We start from the raw sequence: 14,694 nt of genomic DNA on the forward strand, positions 1-14,694 counted from the left end.
AACTCTTCTATCCTTTTCTCTTAAGCACTTTTCCTTGATACATCCCTCAGCTTCCCTCAATCACTTGAAAAATACAAAATAGATTCTGTCAAAACAAAAACTGTACCAAACTTAAACAGGCAAGGGAGGCTTTATTCAAGGCAATTGCAATAGTGGGGAGAGGCCTGAGCTGAGTCTGAAATCAGCTCTGCTGAATCAAAGGACCAGAGAGTTTTTGAGAGATGGGCGGTGGTTATAGGTCATCTGTGTTTGCTAACTGGTCTTACCAGAAGGAAAAATAAACTTTTTTGAATCTCTGTGACAGCTCAGATCAAGGGGTACGCCAAAGTTAGACTCCTGCCCTACCACGCAAACTGGGAGCCAGGGGTGCAATTTCCCTTGATGTTTCTATCTCAGAGGCTCCCCCGAGTCTTTGAGAAAGACAGTCCCAAGTGGCAAGAGGCCTTTTTTAAAAAAATGTGTATCTTGAAGGAGCAAAGAAAGAATTTATAATTACAAGTTTTCTTTAAAAAAAATGATATTCAAGAAAAGGGAGGCCAGTGCCTAGAATCAAGAAAAGAAAAAAGTCTGAGTTTAATGGAGTTGAGGGAAATGTTAAAGTCATCTTGGTCAATCAACCAATAAGAGATGCACCGAACATCTTCCCCAGGCACTGTCTATGTGTGCTCAGCTAAAGCAGCCACATGAATAGCTGTAGCCTCTTTCTAGATTTGCTCAGTTGTAAAGCTATTTAAACTGGGAAAGTATCTTGCATGGTTATTGCAAGGACAAGAAAATATGTATAAAAAACATCAGACTTGGTAACTTATACCGAGTAGATACTCAAAAAAGTTATATTTATTACTTAGTGTTACTCACTTTAAAAAGGTATATTTTGAATGAAGGAATATAAAGGATCTAAATGATTATTGAAGCAGAAGTTCCTTGGGCTGGATTTTGCCAACAGCCACATTTTGTTTGAACTGCATGGTGATTTGCTTATTATATGCATGCAAAATATTTTTTAGCCATTTAGTTTACAACATTTTTAAATTGGAGGATTCTACACAACTATCCAAATGGAACTATTCTTTTATTAAGAGATATTTATGTTGTTTCCAGTTTTTTGCTAATACAAATAGTGCTTGATCATGCCTTCTATTGAAAACCAATGACTGTCTCTAGGGTAGATTCTGGGATGTAAAACGATTAGATCACAGGAGATAGGCATTTAACATTATAACAGATGTGACCAAGTTGCCTCCAAAGTGCTGAACCAATCTACAGTCTGTGGTGGGACCTGTTTCCTCCCGAATCCTCCTGTGCTTTATCGTGTTTTCTCCAATTAAATAGTTTAAAATTATATTTTGTTATTTTATTTTGTACTTCCTTGAAGATTTGTGAAGTGCATCTCTTTTCTTATACTTTTTGGTAGTTTGTGTTTCCTTTTCTATGAATTCCCTAAACTTACTCTTCGATAACCTTTCTATAGAGAAGATTCCAAACTTTTGAAGTACACTCCTCCAGCGAAACTTTCCTTTTTCCCACCTAGATTTTCCCCATTCTATCTTCATTAACGATTCACATCATTGTTTTAATCAGCTCCTTCTCCAGATCCACAAGGTGCAGTCTGTTTAATCCAATGTGTATCAGATAACTTTCATGAATGTCAGACGACTCCCTGGCAGCATGAGAATGCTAAAGGAGTTAGTGCCTTTAAGGCCCTGGAAACAGAATGCCAGAGATGGGTCGGTAGGAAATAATTTTGTTATTTATCCCCTTAGTTTTTAGAATAACTCTGATGCATAGTAAATGTCTGTTCAGTGAATGAACATGGCACAGCTTTGGTTAACGGATTATTACAAATGTAATCAGTTGACATTCTTGTATGCTTCTAATCAAATTTGCCCTTTATGACAATGAGCTGATTCCAGGTGCCTGCTTGCCTCGTTACGTTAATCCTGCAGGAGAGCCTGTATTTGATGTCACACTTCAAAGTGTTTTTGTAAGCTTTCTCCCTGGTCACCCTGAATACCTTGGCTGATGAGATGGGGGGTGGGGAGGCAGAGGTGGGGTGACAGTTGCTTCCTTGCTTTCAGTGTGTGTGTGTGTTCTCTCCATCCATTCCTGAGCCAAGCCAGTTATTTTCCTTGACCCGTTTTGCACTTTCCTATTCAAAGAGAAGAGAGGAAAAAAATAGAATACTGAGTTGTCAGCAAACACTCTGTGTTAAATAATTGAATAACAAGCACTATTATCCCAAAATACCTCCAAAAAAGATGTGCAGCAGATAAAGAGGAAAATAAAAATCTCTGTCTTCTATTGGGCAAACTGGGTGACAGCCTGAAACTTAACATTCATAACAGTGTACAAAACAATGTATCTACATTCATGCTTTGTGTATGCTTGTTTAACACACATGGCTGGTGCAAAATAGATGATTGTTTTAGAGATGTCTTAACCATCTGTGTTAAACTAATAGACCTGAAGAATGCATGTGAACATAGCATGGATTTGTCTGTCTCCCAGCCCCATCCCAGGATTTGACTTTTTTCATTGTTTATCCAGTAGGAACCTAAGTCAACTTACAAAATGAAGAGAGAGAAACAACCTATTCTTAAGTCAATGGCCCTGGTTTAAGTGACAATTTTGTTTACAGTAGGTTATTGAAATGCTTTATTCAGACCTATTTTAAATAACTTTCTACCACTTCTCCTGGGAAAGCATGCCAGTTTGAAGACTTGCCTGTTAGGAAAACCTTGCTGCTATTCAGCCTAACTCAACAATTTCTCTTTTTCTCTAATTGCTCCTTCTCTCTCTTGGGCTCCTTTGAGACCCCCAGTGCAAGCACCCACTCCTGATTGCCAAGCTGGCTTTCAGGTTCCTGAACTCAGTCTGCATATTTTCATTTAAAGAGCCACCTGGTCATCTCTTGAAATAGATCATTTTCCTTTCTTCATGAGATATCTTGACACATACTCTTTGACTTCACGCCTTTGGAATGGCAGGATGGTAGAGCAGGAAAGCCCTTTAAAGACTCCCATAATTCCCCTTCTCCCTTTGCAAATGAGAAAAATATAACCCAGGTATGTTAAATGGCTTCTCTAGGCATGTGAGTAGCTGGTGATAGAAGAGCAGGAGCTCAGCCTGAAATCCTGGGGTAGAAACAGAAAATGGCCACAGGGTTGTAAGTGAAGTGGGCTGGGTGTATGATGACCGAGTGTGTCTCGAGGGTGAGGCGGGGAGGAGTGAAGATCTGGAGAGGTGTGCCCTGCGTGAAGGGAAAGCTGCTAGTCAGTATCACTGTTGCCAGATATCAGGAGCCTACACGAAACATCTGAATTCTGGATTTTTGTATGAAATACCCTGGTTTTAAAAATATTTTTAACTAATTAAGATTGTTTGAAAATTCTCTGCGGACAGGCTAAACCGTGTTTGAATCCAGCCTGCCAGACAGTAGTTTATAAACAGTACTGCGGAGTCTTGTGGAATTTCTTCTACATTTGCAGAATGATGTTAAGAACTGGAAGTGTCCTGATAGTTATGAAATCCAGCTTCCTTGGTTTATGGATGTGGAAGCTAAAGACAAGGGGAAGACTATGATAGCCTGAGTGATCGGTCATGCACACTCATGCCATGGCCCCATAGCGATGATGTAGACTTCCCTCCCCCTTCAATTTAAGCTTGGTTTGTGTTTTGCTTTGGCTGCTTACTTGGCAGACAGACATGACACCAGGACTTGAAATGAGCTTGCACTGGTTGAATTTGCCCTTGCTTTCCTGCCTTTGGCCATGGGTCAGATGTGCCTTAGGGAATGCTGGCCCAGGGAGGGTGAGTGACCCGTGGAGCAGACGTGGACTCAAAATGATAGCTTAGAGCCAAGCCCAGATGAAGTCAGCCAAGATCAGCCAAACCCCAGCCAACCTGCATATGCAGGTTCTTAAGTACAAAATAAATGCTTGTTGTTTTAATCCAGTGGATGTGTGTGTGTTTCACATAGCAATAGCTAACTAACAGAAAGAGACTTTCTCAAGATTACACAGTAAATAGTTGGCAGAATCAGGATTAAGTAAGGGCTCTAAACCCCTGGTCCAGTACATTTTCTACTTTATGGTGCTCTTAAATGCTGGTGATCATCAGTCTGTCACTTTCTCCTCATTTCATATAGTATAGCCTGCCTATTTGTCACATTAAGCCAGCCACATGGGCTTGATCTTTGGGTCTTCTTCATAAGATTTTCTTGCAATGATGATATACCGGTCTCTGTGTCCACCTACCAGAACTTTGAATGCAGCTTTCAGATTCCCCTAAAGATAAATGAAAATAATCTAGCTTGGTTTGTTGTTAGACAATTAGGGTTTGCACAATCAGAATTTGAATTTATGGAAAAATTAAACCAATCTCTATGCAAGATGGAGTAGTTTAGAATTACCACTAATTTAATTGAGGTTGCTTAAATGGCTTGTAATCGGTATGATTGTTGCCAATTGCTTGCATCTTCAGCAAGGTAATCAGAACCCACTCAGCAATTTCTACCTTCAGATCAATTAAACTGTAAAACAAATTCCCTTTCTTTTAAGAAAGTTTTATGGTTTGGATTTTACTTTATTTATAGTTCAGCTTTTACTGCATTCTAATCTACTTGCCCAGAAAAAAATCAGATAGTTCTTTTTTTTTTTTTTAACTCTTTATTTTTTTCTTCAGTAATGGATTCTATGAAAGTTATTCCGTCTTTCAGGCTGCCAAGAATAACATTGACCTCCTAGGGGTTGTGGTCAGATATAAATTATTACACTTATACTTAAACATACATACACTTACAACAGTGCTAGGCACACAGTAAAATCTCACTATTAGCAAATTTTAAAATTCTTACTGGTATTACAATCTACTATTAGACTTAGCACTGTTGCTATATATATGTGTGTCTTGAGAGTATTCTGCTGATGAGTTTGGGTACCTGGCAATGAAATAGATTTCCTATTATCAAGCCTCAGAATTATGTGGGCTTGAAAAGTTCTTTGGCTGTGATTCTAAGTGACATTCATGACCCACTAATTTAAGTGATGTCATTTGCCTATCTGAGGTGATTTAAGTGACAGAAAAGAAACATGAGAATTAGAAGATAGTCACTTGAAGAATTTGAAAGAAGTATCTTCCCCTGAGAGAGCTTAATACCTCTCAGGCCAGTGCTTCTTAAACTTTAACATGCAAGCAAACTTCGTAATGATGTTGTGATACTTTAAATTTGGAGTCTGTCCATCTAGGATGGTGTGTAAGGTTCTTCATTTCTGAAAAGCTCCCAATGATACCAATACACTTGGATTTCTCTTGTGCGAATGTCGAGTATTAGTGCTGGGTCATATGATAAGTGCATGTTTGCCTTTGTACAAACCAGCCAAATAGTTTTCTAAAGTGATGGCACCATTTGACATTTCCACCAGCAATGTATGAGGGTTCCAGTTGCTCTAAATCTTTGCCTTCACTCTGTATTATCACTGTCATTGAGCTACTATAATGGTAGGCAGTGGCACCTCATTGTGGGTTTAATTTGCATTCCTTTCTAAGTAAGGAAGCTGAGCATTTTCCCATGCACTTAATGGGCATTCATATATCTTCTTGTGAAGCAGTTGTTCAAATCCTTTGTCCATTTTTTAAAATCAAATTGTTTGTCTTTTGAGTTGGAAGAGCTGTTTATAAATTCTGGATGCACGTCCTCTATCAGATACATGTACTGTCAATATTTTTTTCCCAGGAAGGAGGTATGGAGAACAACCCAGGCTGGGATGGAATTAAGGGAGCATAAGTTGATTTTCTCAAACTAAAGACATAGGATCTTGAAGGCCTTTCTTGAGTGTTGAGTTTTAAAATCCAATATTTTGTTTCCTTGGCAGAAAGCCTTTGTTCATTTGTTTGTTTGCTTTTAGCCACATTGATTCCTTTAGTCGCAAGCCAATCGTTAATTGTATCAGCACAAGCCTGGCAGTGATGTGAGTGAAAAGCAGAGCTCCACCTGCCCTCACAGGGGCTCTTCACTACAGAATCTGTCATCTCAGAGATGAGTAAACCGGCTCCCCAGGGACTGGAATATTGTTCATCTTTTGCTTTCTCCAGATTGTAGAGTATGGAAGAAGTCTTCAGGAAACTGAATCCGTTTCATAAAAATGACTCCCACAGTCTCTTCTCTTCAGAGAACCTGGCAGTGTGGGCACCGTAGGAAGGTTCCCGGTCACTGACAGTGTCCCACCAGGACATGATCACCAGCCAAGTGAACGTGGGTGTAGACTGTGGCCAAGCCATCCTGAATTTGTTTCCATACTCAAGAAGCACAGCAGATCTGCTCTATAAATTCCGTTTTTTGAGTTGGTTAAATTGTCAGAGTGGAAAAGCAAAGGACAGATACAAGTCAGATTAATGAAAAGACAGTCCCTGCTCATGATAACAGTGATAACAATAACTAATGCAGGGAACATGCCAGCTCCATGTCCCTGTATGTTCGGAACTAAAGACAATGCCAGGTATCTAGTAGATACACATCTGATATCTGTTCAGTGTCAGAAAACTAAATTTTCACTGGGCACCACTCACTGCAGGGGCTGAACAGACACTATCTCACTTAGTCCTTACCATCCCCTCTCCAAAGATATCTAATAAGTGATGTTATTTCAGTTTTACGAATAATAAAACTGAAGTTCAGAAAGGTCAGGTTACCTGCCCTTGCTCACATAGCTCTGGAGCTGGAGGAAACTCAGACTTCCTAATGCCTAACCACTATGCATACCTACTCGAAAAGTGGAAGAGGGGAATGAAAGCTCTCTTTTTTTTTTAAACTATTCTTAATGTAGGAATTCTGTACCCTTACACACATGCACACATATCCCTATTTCTTTAAGTTCTTTTCTATATAGAACGTAAAGTGACTCACTTTCTGAGTTTCCTTGTGTCTGGTCCAATTCAAAAAATTAAAAGCGTATTTTGAGTCAAAATGTTTATTAAACACCTGTTATTTGCTCTTGAAACGAATGTGTATACTTACACACAGAGATAAACTAAAGCCTGTTACATCAAGAGTGATGACATTTATCTTTATAACTAGGGTCTGGCTTCTTTCTTGGCACTTCTTTCATTGGTAGCACTCAGTAATTTATAGTTACTGCAATTTTATTATTTATTTTTGTTGCAGAATATTTACTCAATAATGCAACTTAATATCATTACGATGTATGTTTGCACAAATGTGTATTTGTGTGCATGCAAGTTAGTTTAAAATCCCTTACCTCCATGAACTTACATTATAGTTGGGGGAAGAAGACGATAAACAAAATAAATCAGTATATCATATAGTATATTAGAAGATAATAAATTATGGGTAAAAATAAAAGCAATGAAAATATATAGGGACTAGTGAAGAGGAGGCTTCTATTTTAAACTAAGAAATCAGACAAAACCTCACCAAGAAGGTGACATTTAAACCAAGACTTAAAAGGGATGAGAGAAGAAATTATATGAACTTACTGGAAAGGAACATTCCAGACAGAGGAACAGCTCAGCTAATGTGAAATCCCTAAAGTAAATCTAAAATTCAAAGAGGTCCCTCTGGTGATAAACAGTTGGAATTGTCAACATATAAAACCAAGGGATGAAATAAGGTTGACTAAGTAAAACTTGTGGTGGAGAAAAGTCCAGAAACACCCCAGGGGCGGGAGGGGGCATTCCAGTGTTAAGAGGACAGGATGGGGAGGAAGAAGCAGCAGGAGCTACAACTCAGACAGGAGGAAATTCAGGTGAGAATCATGGCCTGGAATACAAGAACAACGTTTCAAGGAGGAAGCGATGATGTAAAACGGTTATTCTGTCTATAGTCTTCTCATACCAACCCATTTTCTATAATATAGCCAGAAGGGTCTTTCTAAGCAAAAGTCTAACCGTGTTATATTTCTCCTTAAAATATCCTCATTGCAGATAAAATTCAGTTTTCTTAACATGACTTATCAGGAGCCTCATGAGTTGAATTGAGCCACTTCTCCAATCTCATCTCTCACTACGCCCTTCATAATTAATTCATTCAGAAAAAATTTTAAATACCTCTTGAATTCTAAGCACTGTTCTAGATACTGAGCAGAGAATAAGGTAGAAGGCAGGCAAGGTCCCTGCCTTCATGGAATGGACAGCTTATTGGATGTGAGGGAGACAGATAATAAGTAAATGAGTAAATGAAGGTGATGCCACACCCCATGAGAGCAGGATATGATCTGTCTTTTCCCCTGCTCTATCCCCAATAGGAAGAATGGGACCTTAATCATAGAAGGTGCTCAATTGATATTTGTTGAGTGAATGGCTGAATAAAGGAATTTGAGACAGTAATATGTACTATAAGGGAATTTCCTATGAAAAATCACTAATGACTGAGAGCAGGCTACTTGGACCGTGTGATCATAGATGGTCTAAGACTCCCATTCTAATATCCAGCCATTTGGAACTTCTTTCTGTTTGTCAAAAGAACATATTCTAAATAGTCCCTGGGCTTTGGAATATCCTATTCTGTTTTTGCCAGGGAGTGTTCTTTCTCCCTAGCTATACAATTCTGACCTTACAGTTGAGCACGAAATTTGGACTTCAACTCCCTGAAATCTAAAAGCCTTCCCACACCCAACCACTCCTTAAACTAGGTTAGGTGCTCCTCGTAATTGCTTGAAGCATTCTATGCTTAGCCTGATAGTAGCTCTTATCTTGCTGTATTTTTAGTGACATCCATACATAAGAGGAAGTAGTAGAGAAGGGAGGAACCTGCTATGATTAATTATGGCAGGCTTTTGCAGGTGGTGCGTTCCCATGGCTGTTGACAGCATGAAACGTAGCTGCAGGCTGCTCTGTGTATGCATCTACAGGCAGCCCTATTGCTTCCACAATACTCTGAATTACAGGAAATTTTTTTCCTTTAATTGCCTATCACAAGCACCTAATTTATCTGTTTGCTTTCCTTTTTGTTTATTTCTATATTTATTATTATATGCCTTGTTTTACATCATCTCTGACACAAACAAGCATCTATACCCATCAGCACCTGTCAAAGCAGAACTGCAACATCAGCCCATTTAGAATTAGCGTTTCAATTTTTTTTAACATTTTTTATTGATTTATAGTCATTTTACAATGTTGTGTCAAATTCCAGTGTAGAGCACAATTTTTCAGTTATACATGAACATATATATATTCATTGTCACATTTTTTTCTCTGTGAGCTACCATAAGATCTTGTGTACATTTCCCTGTGCTATACAGTATAATCTTGTTTATCTATTCTACAATTTTGAAATCCCATCTATCCCTTCCCACCCTCCGCCCCCTTGGCAACCACAAGTTTGTATTCTATGTCTATGAGTCTGTTTCTATTTTGTATTTATGCTTTGTTTGTGTGTTTTTTATTTTTTTAAGATTCCACAGTATGAGTGATCTCATACTGGTATTTTTCTTTCTCTTTCTGGCTTACTTCACTTAGAATGACATTCTCCAGGAGCATCCATGTTGCTGCAAATGGCGTTATGTTGTCAGTTTTTATGGCTGAGTAGTATTCCATAGTATAAATATACCACAGCTTCTTTATCCAGTCATCCGTTGATGGACATTTAGGCTGTTTCCATGTCTTGGCTATTGTAAATAGTGCTTCTATGAACATCGGGGTGGAGGTGTCATCCTGAAGTAGAGTTCCTTCTGGATATATGCCCAGGAGTGGGATTCTTGGGTCATACGGTAAGTCTATTCCTAGTCTTTTGAGGAATCTCCATACTGTTTTCCACAGTGGCTGCACTAAACTGCATTTCAATTTTAGAGAAAGAAAAGACCATCAATCCTCTTTCCAGACTGTTTTTAAGCTAGGGTGGGCCGCAGGACCTTTTTGTCTGTTTTACTTTGATTCAGTTCTTTTTTTTTAAATCTGATGAATTCTTCTCCCTGAAAAGTACGTCTTTTCCCCCTTATACATGTAAAATATTGCATAAAATTTCTAGGGAACCCTGAAGCTGTTTATGTTCAAGATCCCCTGTTAGATCTCAACCTTTAAGTATGAAAGTCAAGGAAACTTGGTTTTGCAAATCAGTGCCTTTAAAGGAGGAATGAGCTTTGAGAGTGAAAGATCATGCTGTCATTCTGCTTCAGGAAAGGAGATGGACATCCAGCCCCTACCTGCATGGTTGAATCAGTGAAATATACATGGAAAGTCTTGGCCAATCTGCATTCCCTCCAATGGGGGAAAAGTTTTCTGAATAGCAAGAGAATTGGTCCCATCAGTCCAGAAGTTGGGGAAACAAGTAAGACGGTGCAGGCTGAAAACTGGGAGTCCAGCCTCCGATATGCTGTTGGGAGTTGAGCCAGTCAAGGCAGGTTGATCTGACTGCTGAGCCACTTGCTGCATCAAGCCACCCAGGTTCATTCAGGCGTAGCATGCAGTAATGGAGTATGAGTTTAAAATAGTCTGAAATGTATGAGAGCCTGACACTACATTTACGAATGGGCATGATTTATGGTGTCACATTTAGCAATGTTTTGGTCCTGACAGCACCGTTTATGTTCATCACCTTAGCTTAGGAAGATCAGAGGTCAGGTATATAACCAAAACCACAAGTATTCTGAATCATTGCATTGGACTTTGGTATTTTTAAATCAGCTTGCCTCTGAGAAGCATAAGGGAAAGAAATGTGCTTTTTATGAAGATTTTGGGCAAATAATTGCATTATTGGAGCATGGTCTTTTAGGGTCAGCACTTTATATCCAATTACCAGTGAATGAAATGGATGGTTCCTCTGACTTGTCATTTCTGCTTTGCAGGCACTTAAGATAATCCTCTGTAACTTTTCTGGTTAAAGTGAATTTATTGCTGGCAAAAATATTCCTTGAATTGGATGCTCTCTCCAAATGAAGAACACAGTAAACACGCTGCCTGGAAATTGGCTTTTTTCAAATTGCTTGTTCTCCCAGGCAGAAGAGGCCCTTAAAAAAAAAAAAAAACATAATCAGCATAATCTTAATCTTTTACCTGATTAGTGGTAAAAAGACCAGATTGAATTTGAGCCTTGTGAATTCCAACTGTGTTTCTGCTACTGTCTTCCTGAATTCCCCATGGAAGGTCCCTTAAGCCTCTGAGGCTTTCTTGTTTCAGCTCAGGTGCCCACTCTGTCTCTCATGAGGGCAGACAAGTCACTCCAAACTTCAACTCTACTATTTGTGAGAAGAGAATAACACCTCTCTCAACATGCCGTGAGAGCTCAAATGAATCGTCATTAAAACACTTAAAACTGAGCCTGGCACAGAGCAGGCCCTCAGCTAATTATTGTCATTACTTCTGTCTCAAAGACATGAATAGATAGTGGAGTAGAGAAATTGATCAAAAAAGAAGTAAGCTGAACTATTACTCATTTTCTAGATTAACGTTGTCCTGAAAAGATGAGTTTTTTGGAACAGATTCCGTCTCCAAATAGTGTTTTTACCTTTGATTTTTTTTTTAAGGAAGACATATCCCTATGAAAGATGATTTGACTTAAACATTAATATTTTGTGTATGATAAAATAGTCTCTTTTGTTATTTTATTTTTTAAAAATGTATGTCAAGTGTTAGCTCTACCTAAACTAAATTGGGGTAGTCACGCAACAAGTATCATTATTGTAGTGCTGGACTAGAAAAAGCTCTGATTAGTGTGGTAGTCAGAATAGTGTCCCCCTCAGCCCTCACCCCAAAGGTACACATGTCCTCATTCTCCTCAAGCTGTGAAAATGCAAAGTTGCGTGGCAAAGAGGAATTAAGGATGTATATGGAGTTAAGATTGCTAATCAGTTGATTGGGAGTTTTTCTTGGATCATCTAGGTGGGCCCAGTGTAATCACAAGGGTCCTGAAAAGTAGAGAAAGGAAAAGGAAGTGGAGATCAGCGTAATGGGATGTATGAAGGACTAGACTGACCGCTGCTGGCTTTGAGGATGGAAGAAGGGAGCCACAGACCAAGGAATGCAGAATGCCTCCAGAATCTGGAAAAGGACAGGAAATAAATTCTCCCTTTGAACCTGCAGAAAGGGGTACAGTCAGGTGGACACTTTGATTTTAGTGCAGTGAGGTCTGTGTTGGACTTCTGACCTACAGAATTATAAGAAAGTATATTTGTGTTATGTAAGCCACTCATTTTGGAATTTGTTATACCAGTTGTCTATACTGAAAAAAAAAATGTACCACCTGTAAGTTGCAAGTAAGTTTTATTTGGGGACCTTACTGAGGACTATAGCCAGGAGACAGCTTCTCAGATAGCTCTGAGAAACAGCTCCAAAGAGGTAAGGGAGAAGACAGGATATATAGGAGGCTTTTTTTTTTTTTTTTTTCTGGAAAAGAAAATGTAGTTGAACATCAAAAGATTACCAGTAATTACAGAAACAGACATAGCAAGTTAATGATTTTAATGTTTTTCTGTATATGGGAAGTTACAAGAGTCTAAGCTCATTGAAATTATTCCAGAGGTGTGCATCTTAGCTACCTAGGACCAATATTCAAAGAACTTAACTCTTCCTGTTTTTCTCTATCCTGAATTTTCCTCAGGGTGTAACAATGGGGAGTGGGGAGCTGAGGTGGGTGATGGTTTGATCCTTGTTTACTGGAATGGCAGGCAACATTTCTGTCTATACAGTAAGAGCAAACTAATACAATTAGCGATAATAATTGGGTCTTATTTGTATACAACATATTTGTATAGGACTTACTGCAAACATACATTCACATATTTTTGGAAACAAGGGGTATTTAGTCCTCCTGACCTCATCGGACAAGCCAGTGGTTCAAAGCAGTTGAGGGAGGCTGTTGCAGTAAGCCTGGCACCAGGTGAGGGTGGCTTGAACCTGGCTGTTACGAACCAAAATGTTTGTGTTCCCTCCAAATCCACATCTTGAAATCCTACCTCCTAATGGGATAGTGTTAGAAGATGGGGCCTTTGAGAGGTGACTGTGTCATGAGAGAGGTTTGTCATGAATGGAATTCATGCTCTTATGAAAGAGATCCCGCAGAGCTCCCTAGCCACTCCCACCCTGTGAGGACACAGTGAAAAGTGTGCAGTTCAGAGGAGGGGCCTCACTTGACCACACTGGCACCTTGACCTCACACTTTCAGCCTCCAGAGATGTGAGGAATAAATTCCTGTTAATTATAAGCTACCCAGTCTGTGATATTTTGTTATAGTAGCTTAAATGGACTAGGACACTGGGTCGATGGAAATAACAGGAATTAATCAGATTCTAGATATATTTTGAAGTTAAGGACATCAGTTTTTTTTTTTTCTGGCATATAGAATGTGGGCATGAGAATAAAAAAGATGAAAATGACTGTAGTATTTTGAACCTGATCATTCATTGAGTGACTATGGATGGAGCAGGTTTGGGAAATAGGAGAGAACTAGCAGTTTAATTTTGGACATACTAGATTTGAAATATCTACTAGGCATACAATAGAGAAGTCAAGTCGGCAGTTGGACAAACAAGTTTGGAGTTCTAAATCTGGAATGGTGTAAACTTGGGAACTGTTAACATGTCAGTGGTGTTTAAAGTCACAAGACTGGATGAGATCATCTCGGGAGTGAGTATGCAGAGCAGAAAGAATCAGAATTGAGCCTGAGGCATGGCAACTTTAAGAGGTCTGGGAGATGAGGAGAAACAGCCAAGAAGTTTTGGAAAGTTTGCTGAAAGAGGTAAAAGAATAAGCAGGAAGTGAAGCCAAGCGAAGATAGCGGTGACTCTTATTCTTATATGTTGCTTTTAAGTCACACAATATGGGTAATATTTGTAGACCCAAGATAGGATTCTTCTACATCAACATGTCTCAGCTGAACCATAACTGACATTTTGGATCAGATAATTTTTGTTGTTGTTGTGGCAGATTATCCTGTGCATTATGGGATGTTTAGCCATCCCTGGTCACCATGCACTAGATGCCAGTGCCATGGTCCCAGTTGTGAGAACTAGTCTCCAGACATTGCCAGATGTACTTTTGGAGACAAAATGGGTCTTGGTTGAGAACTGCTGTTCTACATATGTTCTAACTTAACATGATTCTCATTTATTAACTCCTGTCAAGTGGAAAGCCCAGCAGGCTGGGAGAAGAAAATCCTTGGGGTTAAGGCAGAGTCGGTACTCTTTCAGGAAGACTGGGAATCATCAACAGCAAGCCAGCAGCCTTCACTCCCGACAGAAGGGCAGACCATCCATTTCATGGCTGAATTGCCTTACAATGATAGCTTGATTAGCATCATTTTCTACCAGTGTATCTCTGAATCACTTCTCACAGAAACTGACTCCACCAACCTTCAGGGTAAATGGAAATCCTCTGGCTTGATTTTGTCAAGCAATCATCTAGACTCTGAAGTGCCTAATTAACTTTGTTTTCTTGATGTCTTTGTGCCTGGAGGACCAGAAACAGGAGCAGATCTGCACACTAAGGAGGTAATTTTCTAGGGAGGTAATTAGAGCTACTGCCATTGTACCATTGACCACTGGGGTAGAAAAAAGCTGAGTACACTTAAGGATTTTTGTCAGTCTGTTTCTGGAAAGGATAAAATGTAAAATAAAAAAGAAGCAAATATATTAATAAGGAGGGAGGCACCACACAGCTAGAAATCGAAGGAAAATACCCACACGCATGGAAATGCTGATAAGGATGATGATGATGACAATGATGCCTCATTTATTGAGCAGC

The sequence above is a fragment of the Camelus ferus genome, chromosome 3, assembly GCF_009834535.1.
Source record: "Camelus ferus isolate YT-003-E chromosome 3, BCGSAC_Cfer_1.0, whole genome shotgun sequence".
Lineage (NCBI taxonomy): Eukaryota > Metazoa > Chordata > Mammalia > Artiodactyla > Camelidae > Camelus > Camelus ferus.